This window comes from Peromyscus eremicus, chromosome 6 (genome assembly GCF_949786415.1).
Source record: "Peromyscus eremicus chromosome 6, PerEre_H2_v1, whole genome shotgun sequence".
Classification (NCBI taxonomy): domain Eukaryota; kingdom Metazoa; phylum Chordata; class Mammalia; order Rodentia; family Cricetidae; genus Peromyscus; species Peromyscus eremicus.
Window position 1 is genome coordinate 91,631,575 of NC_081421.1, and position 19,237 is coordinate 91,650,811.

The 19,237-nt window shown below is 41.3% G+C and overlaps 1 pseudogene; it reads left to right on the plus strand.

The window, feature by feature from the left end:
* Positions 1–369: 369 nt before the first annotated feature.
* The window catches only part of LOC131913853 (ribonucleoside-diphosphate reductase subunit M2-like), a 31,173-nt pseudogene continuing 12,305 nt past the window's right edge, over positions 370–19,237 (plus strand).

Genomic DNA, 19,237 nt, shown 5'->3' on the forward strand with positions numbered 1-19,237 from the left:
GACCTAATAGACTGCATCAAGATGTATTTCTCTGCTTTGTACTGACCATATTGAGAGTTCATCAGTTTCAGAATGCTAATTAGATGTTAGTATCCCATGTGTACGAAGAGATAATGGCTCCAGCACAGAGAGCACATAATATCAAAGGCTAGACTCTGTTTCTGGTACCCAGAACAATTGCAGGACTTGCTGGATTCTTTCTGCTTTTCAAAGGAGTGGGTATGCCACTTACTTCCTGTCAGACTCATGAGGAAATGTGCTCAATGTAGTGTGAGCAGAAGACACCATACAATGTGGGGAATTAGTTACACAGTTGCTGTTTCTGTCACATTGTTAATGGGAATTACACATCGAAATTTCCCCGTAGCAATGGCTCACAGTGGGCACTGGGAGGATTCGAAAACACAGGAGAGAATTCAGATAATGTACAATATGGTGACGGTAGTTATTAACACACCGTATTCTTGAAAAAAAATGCAGAGAGGAGAGGATATGTTTTTTTCACAAGAACTAAAGCCATGCTAGCTGATGTCTGAGTTAATTAGCTAGATTTACTTCATCTGCAATACACATACACGTCAGAGCATCTGATTATACAGGATTCATACATGCCGTCTTATGTCTTATCAATTAAAACAATAAATTAAAAATAGAATTCAAATGATTAATAGTGTAGTCTTTTAGTCTCATTGCCTTTCAAGCTGCCTTTGGAAATGAGCACATATTTATCTTACATAAACACTCTATATTTCGGCTTCCTGTCAGAATTGGTATATGCTTTAGTTCAGTGTGGGTTCTGCTTCCAGTGTGAGAAAACAACATTTGACAGTGACGTCTAGGTTCACCAGACCTTCATGGATAAAACTACGGAACAATATTAAACTGTTTTGACAAGTAACTTTGCATTTCCTTAGTATTTATTCTGCAGTATCACTTGGAGCCTGACCCACTAAAGAAGTAATCTTCATGACACTAACTTGCATAAATAAAGGCCAAAGAAACAAACTTTGGATGCAGTGATATATCCAAAGATATATGTCATTGAAATCCAATATTTTTCTGAAGCAGAAATATATAAAAAAATCATGTGCGTATGCCACAGCTTTTTGTTTGTTCAGCCACTGGTCTATACACTTAAAAGGCTGCAAAATCCATCCCTCTCTCACAACGAAAAACCTCATTTACACTACACTCTAAATTTTAGGCAACTGTCATATTAGATGGAGCCCCTCAAGTTGAAGCGGGTGTGTCAAGACTGGAGAATCCTTGGCCACCACTGCATTAAAGCTACCTGATGCTCTATGGGGCTCAAAGGGGGACAGTCATATTTGCAACATTTTAAGACTCCCAGGAGCAGTGTTAAAAAGGCAACTTTAAATATTCATGTGCTGGAATAACATTTAATAGTTCTTTCATGGGGAAAAAAAGGAAGAGAAAAAGAATGACCAGCAACAATAGTCAATTTGAGTAGACCAGTATTTACAATGAAGGCTTGCTTCTGTCCGTTTTCAGTCAAGACATTGCTGAGAATATGGTGTATATTGTCGTTAAAAAAACAAAAACAAAATGCATGTCACTTTCTCCTCAATATGTTAGATATGAGAACTCCAGAGTATGGAGGGTCAAGGGTCTCACAGCCCATGTGCACCAACAGGCCCCCGCTGTCACAGTGACCACACCTTGCTACCTTGGCAAGGTGCAACCTTCCTGATCTACCTTTGGCTTGATGCCAGGCCATGGAAGAGGAACTGGTGAACTTTCTGGTATTCTGCCTCTGGCTTACATGCTTCCCAAATCCTGATCCCGTCATTTTTTCAAAGTAATTATGCGAACTTTTCAATGTCCTTTCTCTTCCAGGCTATTTTTCACTGGCACTCATAGCTGTCACTTGGTGTTGAAATGTGTAAAAATTCCACAAGTGAGCATGTAATCGGGTCATTTGGATTTTTTTTTTTCATTTTTAATTTTTATCGTTCAAATACACAAAACCCTCTACCAGTTAAGGGAACCCGTGTTGATGTATTAGTTATAGCAGGAAGCTTCAGAGTCCTGAAAGGAAAGATAAAAGAAAATCTAGTGAACCAGGAAACCCTGGAAGAACACTGCTTCCGGTGATACAGTGATGCCACACCCTTGGTGATTTAATTGTCTTTTTAGGTAGATAAAACAAAAGCAAAAAAAAAAAAAAAACAAAAAACAAAAACAAAACCCCTAATAGTAAAATAACAGGAAAAATAGTCCAAATTCATGGTATGGAAAGCAAGTTAGAGGATTTTAGACATAATGACAGCATTTTGATTTGTCACAGGAACCTCTCTTCATAGTCACACACAATGGGGAACCTGGTAACTATGGAAATGCTGGAAAACTAAGAGAAACTGAATACCTGTATTTGGCCCTCTATTTTGGAGTGGAAAACTTAAGAAAAATGTAAGGGAAGTAGATTTCACCCACTCTTAACTCCTCATCACCTAGCGTAGTACCTAGTACATAGTAAGTAGGTGCTTCTTAAATACTTACTCAATGGAGGAAAATATGGGTGAATTGCTAGTCTGCTAAAATCCCGAACTATCCTCGAAATCTCAAGGTGGGAATTAATAATCTTCAAAGGATATCCAACCCTGGTAGACGCCTAGAAGGTGCTGAGTGGTTTTCAATAATGACTGGCATCTGTGGTCCAGGCACGATGAAGAAAGTGTTTGAGCATGAGAGTTAAAGGCAGAACGGGGTTTCAGGAATGTAAGTCACTTCAAGCACTTTACATTGTATTTGGTACACACACTTTCAGAATGTGGAATTTACTTCAGCCTGGCTCAAAGAAAAAAAGATCCACAGCTCATAAAACCCTCGGCTTTCTTGTTTGCATTTTTCTAGAATATGCACTGGTCTCAGTTATCCCAACCTAGATAACCCCAGAGACTTTGTCTATAGTCAAGGAGCAGAAGGCTAATGAATGTTCAGCTCTCACTCCCCTTTTTATTTGTCTGAAAGTTAGAGTGGGCCTTCCTACATAAATTAATACAATCTAGATAATCCCTCATAGGCATGGCCAGAGGTTAACCTAATCTGGATAATCTCTCATAGACATGCCCAGAGGCTTTATGTTTGGTTGTTTGTTTTCCAGGCAATTATGGATCTTACAATAAATGTTAACCGTCACACAGAATGTATGAGAGCCTGAGATGAATATCTGGTGAGGTTCTGTGATCTGCGATTTTCTATGGCAAAGCTACAAATTCGTATATTGGCATGCTGTGTTAATAATGACTGCTTTCAGACATACAGCTTACTGCTTGCCATTGTATGAAGGAAGCTCTTACCAGCCCTGAAGAATGTTCAAACTAAACTATGTAGCCTTAGAGTAAATAAGTAAACAGATGCTTTCATAAATATGGATCTATTTAGTAAATATGGATGTACAGATCTTCTATTTCAATGATTGTATAATTTGTGTATTAAAATCAGTAAATTTTTCGATGATTTATTTAATAAGTATTTTCTGCAATGACTGCAATGGGACAGCTGGGCATTGGCTCAGTGATAATTGAATCAAACGTGGTCCCCATCTTCAAGGAGCATTTAGCCTGGAGGAAGAGACCAAGGACAGGCTCCTATATAAAATGGTATGTTCTGAGTTGTACTGGGCACGTTAGCAGCACACAGGGGAAGGTAAAGTTGTACTTAGAGTCAAGAACCAGCAAGAGAAAAGTCCCGTGTCTAAATTGGGCCTGGAGAGATGACGAGGAGTGAGACCGGCTGAAATGTCCTTACATACTCTCACAGTACCCAAGATGGCAGTGTATTTAAACTGGTTCCAAAAGATTTTATTTATTTAATTATTTATGTATTTATTATCTTGTAAATTTAACAGTTTGAATGCTTGCCACAGATTTAGCTTTGCAGTAGGAATTCGATGCAATTTACTTCAGTAATTGAGCATTCTACAATACAGTCAAGGAGAAAAAGTACATATACTGTTCTGTAATTGTTTTGTACTCAAGGATATAGTTAGTAGCCATACGCACAGTATAGGCAATAAGTTCTAGGGGATATCAGGAAAATGAATGATTAAAATGGGGCTGAAATGGAGAACAGGATTTGAGAAAAACATGGGTGAAAGATTTGAGATGAATTACAGGACAGGACAAGTTGGTAGAGCAGGACTTAGTATTGGGCATGAATTTGGAAGTGGTGGGGCTGGTTAAGGAGAAGATGTCAGGGCCCAAATAGCATTGAAGCTGTACAGGTTTTTGTTTTTGAGACATGGTCTCGTGTAGCCTAAGCTGGCCTTACCGTATAGCTGAGGATGATTCTAAACTCCAGATCCTCCCAAATTCTATCTCTTGAGTCCCGGGTTAGGGGTATGTGTCTCAAGTCCATTTATGTGGTACTAGGGGGTCAAATTTAGGACCTTGTGTATGCTAGGCCAGCACTCTGCCAACCAAGGTACATTCCAGCCCTCGAAATCCAGATTTGACTGACTTTTATAGATTTTTGTAGACTCCTGAGTAGAAAAATGACAAAGACATGCTAATCATCTGTCAGCAAGATGGCTCACACACTCCATCTCAAGTCCTTTCTCTTGATGGGGCAACATTTTGCATAACAGCAGACCTCCAGGGGGCTTCTCACACAGAAGGAAGTTTTTCAAGCAGGTAGAAAAGAGATTTCAGATGTTTGAGGCTGTCTGTTCTTCCTGTGTAGGGGAGATACAGAAAACCTTCTCAATCTGTCAAGCTTTCTATAGCACAATCACAGGTTCAAGTCATAAGTCAACATTCCAACAGATTATCTGTCTTATTCTCAGTGCTGCTGAAAATTATAGAAAATTTGGAAGTACTGAGGATCAAGCCAGAAAAGGGAGTCCAAAGATGCCAGTGACTAAGTACGGGATTGAGAACTCAGAGTTAAATGAGAGACTTGCAATCCATCCTAAAGGATAATCGATTTATTTGGGCACAACTCTTTAAGACAAAGAATGGATTTATGAATTGTAATAATTTCCACTGCCTAAGAACAGGTCATATTAGTCTGTGGTTCCCTCCTCTCAATCTGCCACAGGTTTATCATATGCTGTTCTGTTTGCATAGGTTGCTTATAGCCCCCTTTTCCAGGAGACCTTTGTGCATTGCTTGGTCTTTCCCTATTTTATCTTAATGTTTCAGCCTGAATACAATGCCTGCAGAAAGCCATTCATTGGAGAAGTCCATCATTCTCTTTCATACTAATGGACACTTACTCTCTATGTCACTTGTTGAAATATATATTTTATATTCAGTGGCTCTGGACAGAGAGAGAATTTGATTTCATCCACCCATGTGTCCTTGGCACCTACATTATGTCTTGCATAGAACATGTCCACCGCACATCACTGAATGGGCATGCACTTCATGCATAAGGGTAGGTGGCAACTTCAGTCTGGAGTTTGAGTAGATCAATAATTTGGAGTTATCTTAACTTATGAGCCAGCCAATATACAGGCCAATGATCAAAAGCATGTTCTGTCCTTCCAAGACAGCAAAGATCTGTACTGAATGACATTCTGAATCCTTCACTTAGGATTCAGGGAAGGATACTATGAGGGATTCTGTAGGTCTGGTGACTTCATGACATGAGTCCCCAAATTAGTTCTCATGGTTTCAATGTTTCTAATGTTTAATATTTCCATCCTTTATTCCAGCTATTCATACCAAAACATGACAGGATGGAAAATACACCGAATTAAACATTCCGACTAAAAAAATTTCAAAATTACCTACCAATTAGTAAATCAAAGAGGAGTTTGTAACCACTTAGTGAGTCTCTGCTTTTATAATTTGTCCCATCAGAAAAGGACAAGCGCTCCTACGGGAGCTTTGGTTGTGGATCAAGTCAAGATATCAGGGCCACTAGCTGCTGTGTGGAGCTGCAGGATTTGTGTCCAAAGGACATTTCTTCAGTGCTGAAGGTATTTGTTTTTCAGTGGATATTACACATCACTCATCACTCACACACCACATCAGGGCCTTATCAGCATCCCAAGTGGTGGCTGCCTCTAGTGGATGAAGACTTTCTCAGCTTACTTAAAGGAGCATCAATCATTCTTCATTTTCGGTGTTCAGACTTGCTCATCAGTTAGTAACAACACTTCCTGCAGCCTTGAAAATTACTTCTGAATAAACACAGGGCCAGGACAGCTGCAGTGATTGACAGCTCTGAAGTCCTCCAGTGCTTTATGTTTCAAAACCAGTGTGTATGCAGATGTCTCCTCATTACTGATGTGTGGATGTCGTTTAGTGTAGCTGCCTCTGAGAGAAGAATGGCCTGGGTTAGATTGTCGAGTGTCTTAATGGGGATTTTGTGCCTGCAGCAGACATTTCAGAGAGCTCTGTATTAGGGTTGAGATTTGAATGGAGTGGGGGAGCCACTGCTTTCAGAGTACAGCTCACAAAGTTGTGATATGAAAAAACTTTCTTTGTGGGTCACAGGTAGCAAAACCAGGGCTCCTTGCTGTAGGCCTCCTGAGAGAAACACAGGTCTTTTCTTCATAGAGGATTAAGCATTCTGCTCTCTGGGCTTGCTTGGACTTTTGGCTATCTGAACAAAGATGGATGTGAGCATGGATTGGGATGTGACAAGGGGTCAGCAGAGAGAAGGTAATGGATTAACCAATAAGGTTAACCATGGTAGTGGGCAAGATCTCCTCATGTATTTTCTTTTTTTCCAGGCACACGATGACATAATCTGCTGAGTGCCTTTCTCATAGGGGCATAAAGAATTCTGTGGCAGGTTTGAGGTGACTATTTCTAGAAAAGGGAGGATTTGTGGGTCTTTCAGTCTTTCAATGAAGCATCAGTCTTCTCTGTCTGTGGATCTTAGCCACCATATTTGCATAATAAAGAAAGTCAGTGGTGGCTGTCTACTGTTTCTAACTAGCCATATGTTGGATTTCATTGGCTGCTCCCATTGCCTAAGGAGTCCATTTGGTATTCACTCAGATGGTGGTAGCAAGCCTATTGGCATGGAAGAATGATCATCGTGGTCAACAGTGCAGAGCTAATGATCAAGCTCAGAGCTCAGGCTCTGGGTTTTTCACCCATTATCAGTTACAATCAACAGTAGCACAGCCTGAGGCCTAACAACCACTTAGAAGGTATGATTATCAGAGCAGTGAAATCAGTTGGACTACCACGTTCATGCTTAACTGCCCCCACTGGACTTTTAACTCTTTGAAAACTAGTACTGCGCTTTGTTTACCATTGTTTTATAGGAAAACAGCTCAACTCCTGGTCTAAGCAAGTAAATGTTAAGTAGTGTTTGATGGAATACCAAGGTTTTCCCATTCTCTGGATCTCTACTTCCCATCCCCCTTCTCTCTCTGGTTTGGGCTCTGCATTCTTGCTCTGAGGACAAGGTCAGTGATACAGGTTCAGTATGTATTCACTTCAGTGAAACCCCAAGTCTGGCTTTACTGACTGTACGGGGATTTGAGTAGGTGTGCTATTCTAGCCATTTGGGACAGGAGTAAAGATAACGACAAAAGAGGAACGGGAAAGGATGGATAAAACGTTGTTCTTGGAAACTACCAGGGCCATCACTCCTGCTACCTGCACGCTAAGTAACTGGGTGAATCCAAAGGCAATATGCTAATGGTTTAAAAATGTTAGCTTTTGTGCCTGAATCAGATGGTACTGTACCTGGAACACCAAAGGATTATTTGTTCATTAGTTCATTTTCAATTATTGTAACCCCTCCATATGGCAGGCACAACCTTAGCCATTGATAATATGAAGTGAGGCAAGATCTTCATCAATGAGTCACTAGGTCTAGCTGAGCCATATGTGTGAATAGTTGCACCACATTAACAAATCAGTGGCTCAGAGGGACAATAGCATCACAAAGTAGAGTTCATCATTTACTTTTTGACCCCCTGCGCCCCCGCTTCTGTCTTCTGAGGCAAATGTTGGGTCAGGATCACATCTTGCACTTGGTCAGGATGTTATGGTTCTACAGTCTCTTATAGCTGTGTGACCAAGGACAAGAGTCTTCAGAGACCTTCCATGAGTGGAGAAGGTGGGGCCCTCCTATGGATGAGTGAGTACTAACTAGAGTACTTGTTTTTCTAAACTTAATTAAAAGATCCCAACCTTTAACTAGGTGAGCTTTGGTGAATTCCTGAGATTAAAAGGATTGACTGGAAAGCTCAGCAAGTAATACAGGAACAAACAAGAAAAGAACTGATCTCTTAGGAACAAGTAAGAAACAAGGAATGTACAGATGAGACAGTCTCTTGTCTTAAAAATGAGAGAAATGGGCCTTCCCACTAATGCGATGACAATGTGACAGAACCCTGTCTACAAGTCCCCTTTGGTTAGTCATTGTCTACTTTTCCCTTCAGATACTTTGCTTAAAAAAGAAAATCCCAGCTCCCAAGGTTGGGCTGAGAGACGGGATGGAGCACAGGAGGTAGGCACTGTCAGGAAAGATGTTGTCCCTGGAAGGCAGAGAGGGACAGACGGAGAGCTGGCTCCTCAGGCAGGTTTCCTGGCTGTTACCATGTGTGTCTTGTCCGCCCCCCCTCCTGTGGGCACTTTTTCTCTGTCTCCTAGCACCATGCGGATTCAGGAGAGTCATGACGAGAATCCCCTCATGTGCCTGAAGACGAGAACAAAGTTTTGGATTTTTTGACTTTTCCCATGGAAGCCTTTCATAGAAACTGATGTGAGATTTTAGATTTTAGGAGCTTTGCCTCATTAAAGAAGCTCCAAGCTCCTCTCCAAGTTCCTGCACTTCTGGCTCCGATCACTTGCACAAACAATCCTCTCCCCACCGCCCCCAAGCCCGTCTCAGCTAGCAGCTAGCTTCTCCTTCGCCTCTCCCAGGGCTTTCTCTGAGGACTGAAGATTTATCTTGGCCTCACTTCAGACATTCCCCTCTGCTCTTTCACCGGCTGCATTCTTCTCCAACGTTTCCTCCGTGCCTCCCTTGGCACTCATTAATTAACTGCTCCTTGCTGTGTGACTAAATGAGAGCCGTTGTGTTTGGCTGTAGAGAGAGTTATGACATTTTGCAAACATGCACACGCACACGCACACACACACACACACACACACACAGAGAGAGAGAGAGAGAGAGAGAGAGAGAGAGAGAGAGAGAGAGAGAGAGAGAGAGAGAGAGAGAGAGAGAGAACTGAGGAAATATCTTGGGTAACACATAGGCAAAGGAGGTAAACTTAGAGGAAAAAAAAACCCGTCTCTTAAAACCTGTTGAAGCAAGTAACCAAAACAGAAAGGAGGGGGAACCAGGCTGATTATTTGGTGACATTTACTTATTCCGACATGATATTTTAAAAGGCAAATACAGAAGCAGGAACTTGCTATTTAATTGAGGTTCAGGTATTTCAAAGCCTGCTTATCTCTCCAGCCCGTCTGGTGTTTCCATGGTGTTCCTTTTCCGCTTCTATTAGTCTGGAACGTGGGTAGCAAGCTGATGAACATTTTTAATGAGTAAATCCTTTTCTACACCAAATTTTATAGATAATTAAATCTGATTTATAGGGCAGGCTTCCGAGACAGTAAGAGAGGGAGGAAAGGAATGAGAAAGGGGGAGGGGGCCAATTATTTGAGCTCTGAGTGGGCCTGGCTGAGTGGGCTCTGCTTTGTGTAAGTAGCTTTCCCTTTCCCAGCAGGCACTCTGCTCTGCGGGGCTGGCAAAGCTGTATGAAAACATAATGAGCTTTAGGGAAAGGCTTGGCCGTGAGTTTTTTTTGTTTGTTTGTTTTTGTTTTTGCTGATTTGGTTCTTTTTTTTTTTTTTTTTGATAAAAGAAAAAATCTTTTTTGTTTATTGTAATTTCTCAGATGAGTCCTTGGTTTACATATATGGATTCTTTAAAACAAATTTTTTTTAAAACCAGACCCAGTGGCACACATTTTTAATCCCAGCAGTCAGGAGGCAGAGGCAGGCGCTCTTTCTGAGTTTGAGGCCAGCTTCAAAGAAAGCCAGGACCTTCCAAACCCTACTTTGTATGAAGCAAACTCATGGCTGATAAAACTGTTGAATTGCCAGCGTGTCTGGCTGAAGTCAGCCATGCTTTGGGGCACGTTCACTGTAAATACTGCGAAGCCGGTTGTCTCCACATTGCTGATTCGGTTTTGATTTTTAGGCAAGGAAGTTCTCTTGCCCCAGTAATAGAACCTGACCTTTATTCTGTGCTCTCTCATTTCACTTAAACTTGTGCCCAAAGAAAAAAAAAAAAAAAAAAAAAAAAAAAGAAAGAAAGAAAAGAAAAAAAAAAAGGAGTTTACCAGTGTGAAACAATATGTATTAAGTATTTATTAGCTCTGGAGCAGAACCTTTCTAGAAGCTAGAGATGCGGACATCAGCTGTGAAGGCTGTTCAGACTGATGTTTGCGGTGTGAAGTAGATTCACTCAGTCGAAGAAAATGTGGACAAAAGGAAGTCGGAACACGGAGAAGGTGGGAAATGCATTGGCCAGATTCACATAGTGCATCTGTTAGAGGCAGGTTAGATTCTAAAGGCTCGTGTTTGTGACTTGCAGGACTTGTAGGACTTGCCCACTTGTAGGACTGGTTAAAAGTAACCAAGCCAGCAATGGTTTCTGATGTGCAAAGCCCAGGGCAGTGCCTGGAACCTAGCCACATGTATTCATTGACCTTGAAATGCTGTGTGAAGTGGTTGTTTGATCACCCTCTCACTCCCAATGGCCATATAGGTTGTTAGGGACCATTGTACTTTTCGATTTGCATCCATCAATAAAAATGAAGATTGCATTGGTTTAAGTCACAAGTCCTGCACTCTTGGGGATTGTGGAAAGCTTCAGTACACACCAGGTTTTTATCAATCAAGCTTCCTGGTTTGAATCCTCTCTGAAGGAATATGCTCAACATAGGGTTTTAAAAGCCAAGATCATCCCCGGAAGTCAGCCATCATTATGACTGTCGATGATCACAAGTGACACATGTGTCAGATACTTTACATAAAAATTTAAAACACAATTAGTCCCATGAATACGACACTAAATGGCACACTGCCAAGTTGAGCCTAATGCTTAGCTTCCATGACAGCACTGAGGGAGAAGCACACAGGCCTATGGGAAGCTTGCTTACACCTTCTTTTCTCTTGATTTATTTTCCCTGACTAATACATATCAGCAAGTAATTTGTTAAAAAAAAAAAGGAAGAAAAAAAGAAGAGAATAGAAAAAAGAAAAACATACAGAAAATGCAAGTTTAGTCCCTAGATGCAACTGCTAATAGGAGGCTTCTGCTTTCTTGTGTCTGTGTGTTAACATGGGACACAGATCCAGTGTCGTGTGACCATAGCTTGGTCTCTCAGTCATGGATTCCACACAAGTCTTTTCATGTGTACACACAGGAGTCCACCTCTGTATTTTAACAATTTTACAGTACTTGCTGTAAGGTCGAACAATAGCTTAATCAAGTTGTATTTACAATTGTGCGAAGGATTTAGGGTTAGTTCTTCTGAATGATTATTAAGATGAACCATATTCACAACCCAGAATTTCTTATTTTACTCTTATTTTTGATATCAAAGCAATATGCTGATAGGCATATACGTACAGATAATATCCGCAGCATATGATATGTACACAACCCCCAAATCATCTGCCCATTTCCATTTCAGTCATAAAAATAAATTAAATCTCCCCTTTAAAAACCACACATGGACAGGCTATGTTACTTAAAGATGGGCAAGTGAGGATGGTAGGTATTAGTAAAACTGATTTAAAAAAATAGTGCAAATTTAAAAAAATCTTTGTGGCTCAAATCATTATTACTATTAAAACAATCTCCCTCAGGGGGAAATAACCTAAGGACCCAAGTTCCTTTCTTAGAAAGTTGTTATTAAAATGTCTCTGTGGTTTATTGATTTTTTTTTTGTTCTGCTTCTTTAAGAATATAAGAGTTGCTAAGAGGGTTGGAGCCAAAGTGAAGTGCTAGGACATTCTTGTCAAGACTGTGTTTGCAAACAATAGGAGTACCCCAGGACTCTTTCATTATGAATATTGCTCACTCTAACCAGGCACACCCACTACTGCTCACCATCTGAAGATGCTTAGCTCTTGATAGTGGCTGGTTTACTTTTCTCAGGAAGAGCCTGGGATTAAAGCTTAGTGGGTATTCCCCAACATCTGCCCTCCTGCCAGTGTCTTGTTCTGTTGTGTTTGGGTGTTGGTTCCTCTTTGCTTTGATTCCTTCACCTGGAGCATGGAGAGGTTTGTGTTTTGTCCCCGTTCTTTGTGGTAATACTGTTCTGAACTTCAATACAGCCTTGTTCCAATGTTAAACTCTCTCCTTGTTCCACTTTGTTGAACACAAACTTAAAAGCACAGAATGGTCTGCCGGGAACTGGGGAGATATTAATTTAGGCTCTCGATTGAAGAGACTGGGAAACAAAACCCAGAGAAGTTAAGTGACATATTTGGAATCTTTATACAAATGAGAGCTAGACCTAGGTTGCATTTCCTGCCTCTTAGTTCTGCACCGTTTCTGTGCACCTCTCTGCCTCTTAAAGCACAGTACCCTTTTGAAGGCTGGGCTGTCCTCTCCTGGGCCAACCTGTGTTCATCCACCTTGGCTCCCATTTGGGGACTCTGTACCAAGAGGTTTTAGCTGACGAAGATACAGTGATAGCCCCAAACTATGGAATGAACTGGATCTAAGCAACAGTTTTAAAAGTCAATCTATTTAATGTCAGATTCTGTGCTGTAAGCTGGAAACTTTGAACTTCTGGCTAATGACCTCTCTGTCCTTTGGAGCCTCTAATGTCTTGTGGAGGGACATGTCTTAGGTGATAACTTTCTCTTGGAAATGTCTATGGGATTACTTAGCACCTTCATTCAGCTAATTCACCATATTATATACTATTATTAGTATTATAAATTATATATATATATATGTTTGTAGAATTTGGTGGAGAATTAGCACCTCTAATGATAGAATCACATGATTTCTCTGTGCTAAATATGTAGATGTTTAACACTGTCTCAGTTTCTTTTCCTGTTGCTATGATATAATACTCTGACAAAAGCAGCTAGTGGGAGAAAAGGTTGTTTAGCTCACAGTGCAAGGTACAGTTCATCATGGTGAGGACTGAAGGCAGCAGAATCTTGAAGTAGTTGGTTACAACAGTGTACCCACAACTGGGAAACAGAGAGGGATGATCAGTTCACTTTCTCCATTCATATGGTCCAGGGTCCCTGGCAAGGAGTGATGCCACCCACAAGATGTATCTTCTCACAGCAGTTATTATAATCAACATAACATCCTTCACATGCAAGCCCAGAAGTGATCCCACATTTTGTCAAGATGATGATCGACAATAAGTCACAAATACTACAGACTAATAGCATCGATTTTATGGTTAGATAGCTTAGGATTGGAAGCTGGTTTTATGCCCTTGCTACCTGCACAGACGAGGACTACATCAACACAACTCAGTTTATTCATTAGGAAAATCGGCATAACAAGGCTCGGTATGAAACATTGCTGTGATATTCAAGTAAGATAGTATGTAATTCATTGTCCTTTATGGGGACTTCCACCTTGTGAGTCCCTGGTAAATGCTACTTGGCATGGCATGGCTCTTATCTGTCTCTTGCCTTTACCTTGCCAATTTTACGAACCTATACAAAAGTCCTGTCTGAAAGAAGGCATGGGAGAGAGTTGTAAAAGTCTAAACATATCAATTTTCGTTTCCCCCTTTCTTTTCTTTAATCAAGAATTCTTGCTGAAGGTGCTGCGTTATAAATGGACTCTTCAAAAGCCACTTGTAACAGTGGTCTGATCATTTTTTCCTTGATGAGAAATATTTTGGTCTATTAGCGAGAAGAAAGATCAACTGAACATTAATCAAAAGCTTCATGGTAAGTAGAAGTGTGCATACATCACAGAGGCTGCCCGACAGAGGCCGGGCGCAGTGCTGGATGTATCGACTTGGTCTCAGATTGCTGAAGTGCGGCCTCACGACTATGCTCACGGAGCAATCTTCAAATAGTCTTAAAAATCCATATGTGCTATTATTTTTAAAGAGGAGTTTATTTGATTTTATTTTACTTACATTTTCCCCCTTCTCTTAGGCAATTAATTTCTTGCTGGTACGGTGCCTAGAAACAGTAGGAGAAAATGAGTTGCTGGAAGTGTGTTTTTAAATTAGCAATCATCTCAGAGACGTGTGCACTTAGTCAATGTGTTTATTTCTTGGTTATTGCCTGTTTTCTAAAAATACCTAGACATAAGCTATGCATTTCTCAGTAATTCCCTGATCATGATAAAGTCTGCCAAAATTTGCCATTTGGGGGTTCTTACTATCATTTCTGGGATTATGCAAGGAGTACATCTCATCCAGGTGTTGTATCTCCCGGTCCCCCGCCCAGAAATCCTTCTGTGCTCCATGTAAATATACAATCAAAAATTTTGGACAAAAATCATTAGAAGCTGGGAAGACAGTTAATAGAGAAAAGAGTTTGTTTTGCTTTCAACATGAACATTTAGGCTGGGATCCCAGGCCCCCATGAGAAAACAGTGTGGTGGCACACATCTGTGACCCCCGTGTTTGCTAGTGGATGTGCACACACATACGTGCACATCCCATCAAGCACATATACAGAGCACACATGCGCACACACAGTTATATTTAAGATGCCATACCAAAAGCAAAAAGAAAAATAAGTAAACACACAAACCAACTAACACTCTTAGAAAGATTTGAAAGGGAACTCACATTTAGAGCTCAGTAGTCAAAAAAATAAAGGAGGTTTCACAGGGTGTAAATTCCCTATAAGGGCGGAGAACTGTGATTTAGCTATTTGCCAGCATGTCATTGTATCAGTAAATAATGGGACAGAATTATCCAGGAAGCAGTGATCGGGGTACAGGACTAGAAAAGTGTGAATGTGTGTGCGCATGTGTGCCCATGTGTGTGTGTGCCCATGCCTGTGTGTGTGTGTGTGTGTGTGTGTGTGTGTGTGTGTGTGTTTAATAATGTCCACTAAACTCTCAATCACACATTGTGTCTTCCCTCTTTTCTCCTTTTCCCCAAGGCCCTCTGCTTTATCTAGTACGCCTGGCGTAGCTTTAGAGATGTGATACTGTATCAGGAAATAGGGAAGTATAAGTTGTGAGTCTCTGAGGAGTATTGTATTGGGTTTATAACCCATTTGGAAATGTAACCACAATTTCATTTCATCCCCCAGACCCCCATGGAGCAGTAACGGTGGAGAGTCGGATGATTCACCTAATTTCTTTGATGTAAATTTAAAATTTCTCCTGACAGATTATGTCGGAGGACTGAGGCTGGAATGCATCACTCTGAAGAATTTTTTGCAGTTACCCAGAAATGTGGGGCTAGAGAGAACAGATGCTTGGAATACCAGTGACATTTCCAGGTTTTTATAGCCCTGGTACATAGCCCACTAACTCCAGCATGCTTCACACATGGAGAAGGCTCGTTTGTCATCTTGATGCCAGGATGGCACCTCATAGCTCTAAACGAAATGGATTGCTTCTTTCTGCCCCCATCCCAATCCTGGCTCAGACAGTCAAGGTAGAGACACATTAGGCATTTATTGGTCACCCTGTTTATGCACGAAAGGCAGAGGACTATTGGTATTTGCTTTGTAGTAGAGGAAAGAGAAGTCTCCAAAATGCTCACAGCAGCAGAAAGTACAAGTTTCTTCTGTACTCAAACAAAGCATGATTTGTTTGGCAAGAGTGACCTCATTGCGACTCATATAAATAATAGTCATTAAAAGTACATTTAAATTCTGAACAATTAACATTGAAACAGACAGTGAACACCTATACATACCATTCTTGCTATTTAAACAAAATTATTTTTTTTTCAAGGCAACTCAGAAACTTGCCAACATTGAAAATCTGGACAACTTCCCAGACAGTAGATACTTTGCATTTTGAGTTGTAGACATTATAGTCATAAAAACTCTAGGGCAGGTTTCAGGTAATTATTCCCTTGTGGCTTGACCTTTAATGTCACCAAAGAATATGTTGAGGTCAAAATTGCTCATATTTTTTTCCTGCTGGATAAAGAAGAATGGCAAAGGACATTATTTGAATCAAGTTTCTAATTCTTTGGAAACCTAAAAAAAAGAGCAGGATCAGCCAATCTCCAAATATCTATCAAGTGCCTAAAACATGTTCTAGAAGTTACCATGTTCTCCTGGCCTCCATGCCAAAGTGTTTTCCAGCATTGACTTTCCTATTCTGTCAAAGGCAAGATACAGGATCTTTTCAGGGAAAGTTATAATCCTTAACATGCCCTCATTAAAATCTCTAGTTTCTTGAGGCTAAAGAGATGGCTCAGTGGTTAAGAGCATCACACATTGCTCTTGCAGAGGACCTGAGTTTGGTGTCTGGCACCCACATCAGGTGGACATTCTCTCTCTCTCTCTCTCTCTCTCTCTCTCTCTCTCTCACACACACACACACACACACACACACACACACACACACACACACACACACAGAGGCATACACATAATTAAAAATAAAAATAAATCCTAAGAAAAGGATTTCTAGGTTCGGTATGCTTTTCTCTAGGGCAATTTGTTCCCTAGAACAAGTGGGAGTTGTTCACCTCAGACTTAAGGGTCTGTGGATCAGGCATCTCTGGAACATAGCACATATGTGGGCAGGGAAGCAGGGAGGCAGATCTTAGGACACTGGACTCTGATCCAGACAAACTCTGCTGGGAAATATGCCTCCTTGTCAGCTTACCCACTCTAGGGCCTCCATACTCTGTTGATCCTTCTCCCTTCCTCATCTTTGATCACTAGGGGTCACCTAGGCAACCAAATGATGGGCTCTTCTGTCTTGAATTAGAAAGTTGGGCTGCTTGAGTCTCATTTGGCAACTGAACTCCATTTTCAACTTGGGTCAGTCTCGGTCCCAGGTAGGCAGAACCTGAACAGAAGGGAATGATTTACCATTTCAATGTCTGGTCAGTCAGATTGCCTTTGTACTCTGTCTGTCATCTTTCTTGGGGGAAAAAAACTCTATCTTGACTCCCAACTCCAGTGACTCCAAGAAATCCTGTGGCCCTTGTCTGTTATCCTACAGTCCTCCAGCACCGTGATGCTGCTTTGCCACTCGCATCATTTCGTAGAGCTGAACTTTAGTGCTCGCACTTGGCTCCCTTAACTTATTGCCAGATTTCCCTGATATTGACTCTGCTTGCTGCCAACTTAGCTCCTGATGCTGGCTCCGGCTTCTCTGCCAGCACACCTGTTGCTTGCTGCCTACTGTCCCCTGATGCAGATTCGCCATCTGCCCAGACCTTCTCTGAATTATTTCCTGCTGCTGGGAATGTGTCCCTTCCTTAGTATCTGTAACTGTCAGAGCATAGTTTGATATGGACAAATAAAACTTCCAAGAACCAGGATGTAAATTTAATTCCTTCTAGTCACTACTCAGCTTTGTCTATGCCATATAATGTCTATGATGCATGCTACCACAAAGCAAATAGATACACATCTGTATTGGTGTGTGTGTGTGTATGTGTGTGTGTGTGTGTGTGTGTGTGTGTGTTTGTGCATGGTGTCTCTGTGTGCACTTGTGCATGCATGGCATGTGATCAATATGTGTCATTCTTCTAGTTCTCTCCACCTCTTTTTTTTTTTAAAGATTATTATTTTATGAGAAAGGGTCTTAGTACACAGGATTGGCTAGCCTGAAATTTGCTATGTAGATGAGGCTGGATTGGAACTCACAGATCCAATGTCTTCTGCTTCCAGAATGTTGGGATTAAAGGCATGAACTATCATGCCCAACCTGGTTTTATTTTGTTTTTAAGTGTGTGTGTGTGTGTGTGTGTGTGTGTGTGTGTGTGTGTGTGTGTTTGTGTGCCTGTGGGTGTGCCTATGGATACAAGAAGAAAGTTTTGGATTACCTGGGACAGAAGTTATAGGCAGTTAAGGGGTGCCTGGTATGGGTGCTGGGAACTGAGTCCAGGTTCTCTGTAAAGCAGTATATGTTCTTAACCATTAAATGATCTTTCCAACCCCTCCACCTTATCTTCCGAGACAGAATCTTTCACTGAACCTGAAGTTCAGTTTAGTTAGACTGGCTATCCAGTAAACCCCAGAGATTTGCCTGTCTCTGTCCTCCAGCACTGGAATTACAGGCGCACACACTATATCCAGATTTTATGTGGGTGTTGGGAAGCCAAATTAACAAGGAGTTCTTTCTGATTGCTAAGCGGCACTTTACCCTATGAGACATGTCCCCAGCACCAAAACTGAGATTATCGGCAGAAACATTTCAGATGACGAGCCACTTACACAGTATGCTTGTTTAAGAACAAATAAACCAATGGAGTAGCATCAATATCCAAAAGAAGCAAAGCAAGTTTGGATTAGAAGGTCTGGGAAGGTGGAGGCAGTGTTATTAAATATACATGATTTGAATAGTTCTGAGGATGTTTGTTGATGGGCCTCAGCACAGCCAGATGGTGGCTGCCTTTCAACATGCCTAGGGATATTTATGAAGTGACAGGAATTCCTGAAAGGGAGATATGTATCTCCTGATGGGGCAAGAGGAGAAACAATGGAATGCTCTCACTGGTCGGATGTCAGCGGGTTGCTGAAGCCCAGTTAGAAAGGGAGAGAGAGCTCTTGGTGTTGACAGAGAGAAATGAGAAAGAGGCTTAGAGAACAGGGAGGAGTTGAGCTGGGGTTAAGGGCCTGAGAAAACAGCAATTTGAAAAGGATTAGGAGGAAGGATAGGAAAGACAAAATAGAAAAGAAACAAGATTAGCTAGTGACAGTTGAGGGCAGGAGGCTGGAGTGTTAGAAGCACAGAGACAATAGATAGAGCGGATTACATCGGAGTTCAGTTCAGGGAGACTGATAAAATACTGAGCTGCAGAGTTCAGTAAAATACTTCATAGCCTGAGCCAGGAGGCCCCCAGTTTAGAGCAAGATGCTGACCAAGAAACACATGTGCTCCCAAAGTTCAAAGGGTGTGTCAGTCAGGAAGAGTGATCATCATCCACTGGTTTAGGTACAGAGGGGTCTAGGTGATGCCTAGCAGAGATGTCAGGGAAGTCAGAAGACTGGGTCTTAGGGATACAGGTCGATGAGACAAGAAGCATGCATAAAACTTAAGTACAGACAGATTCAAACCTATGCAAGGAGAAATACACAATGGAAGCTACGTTCTGAACCAGCTCTTAACGTCTACAGCTTTGTGCAGCTTCCAC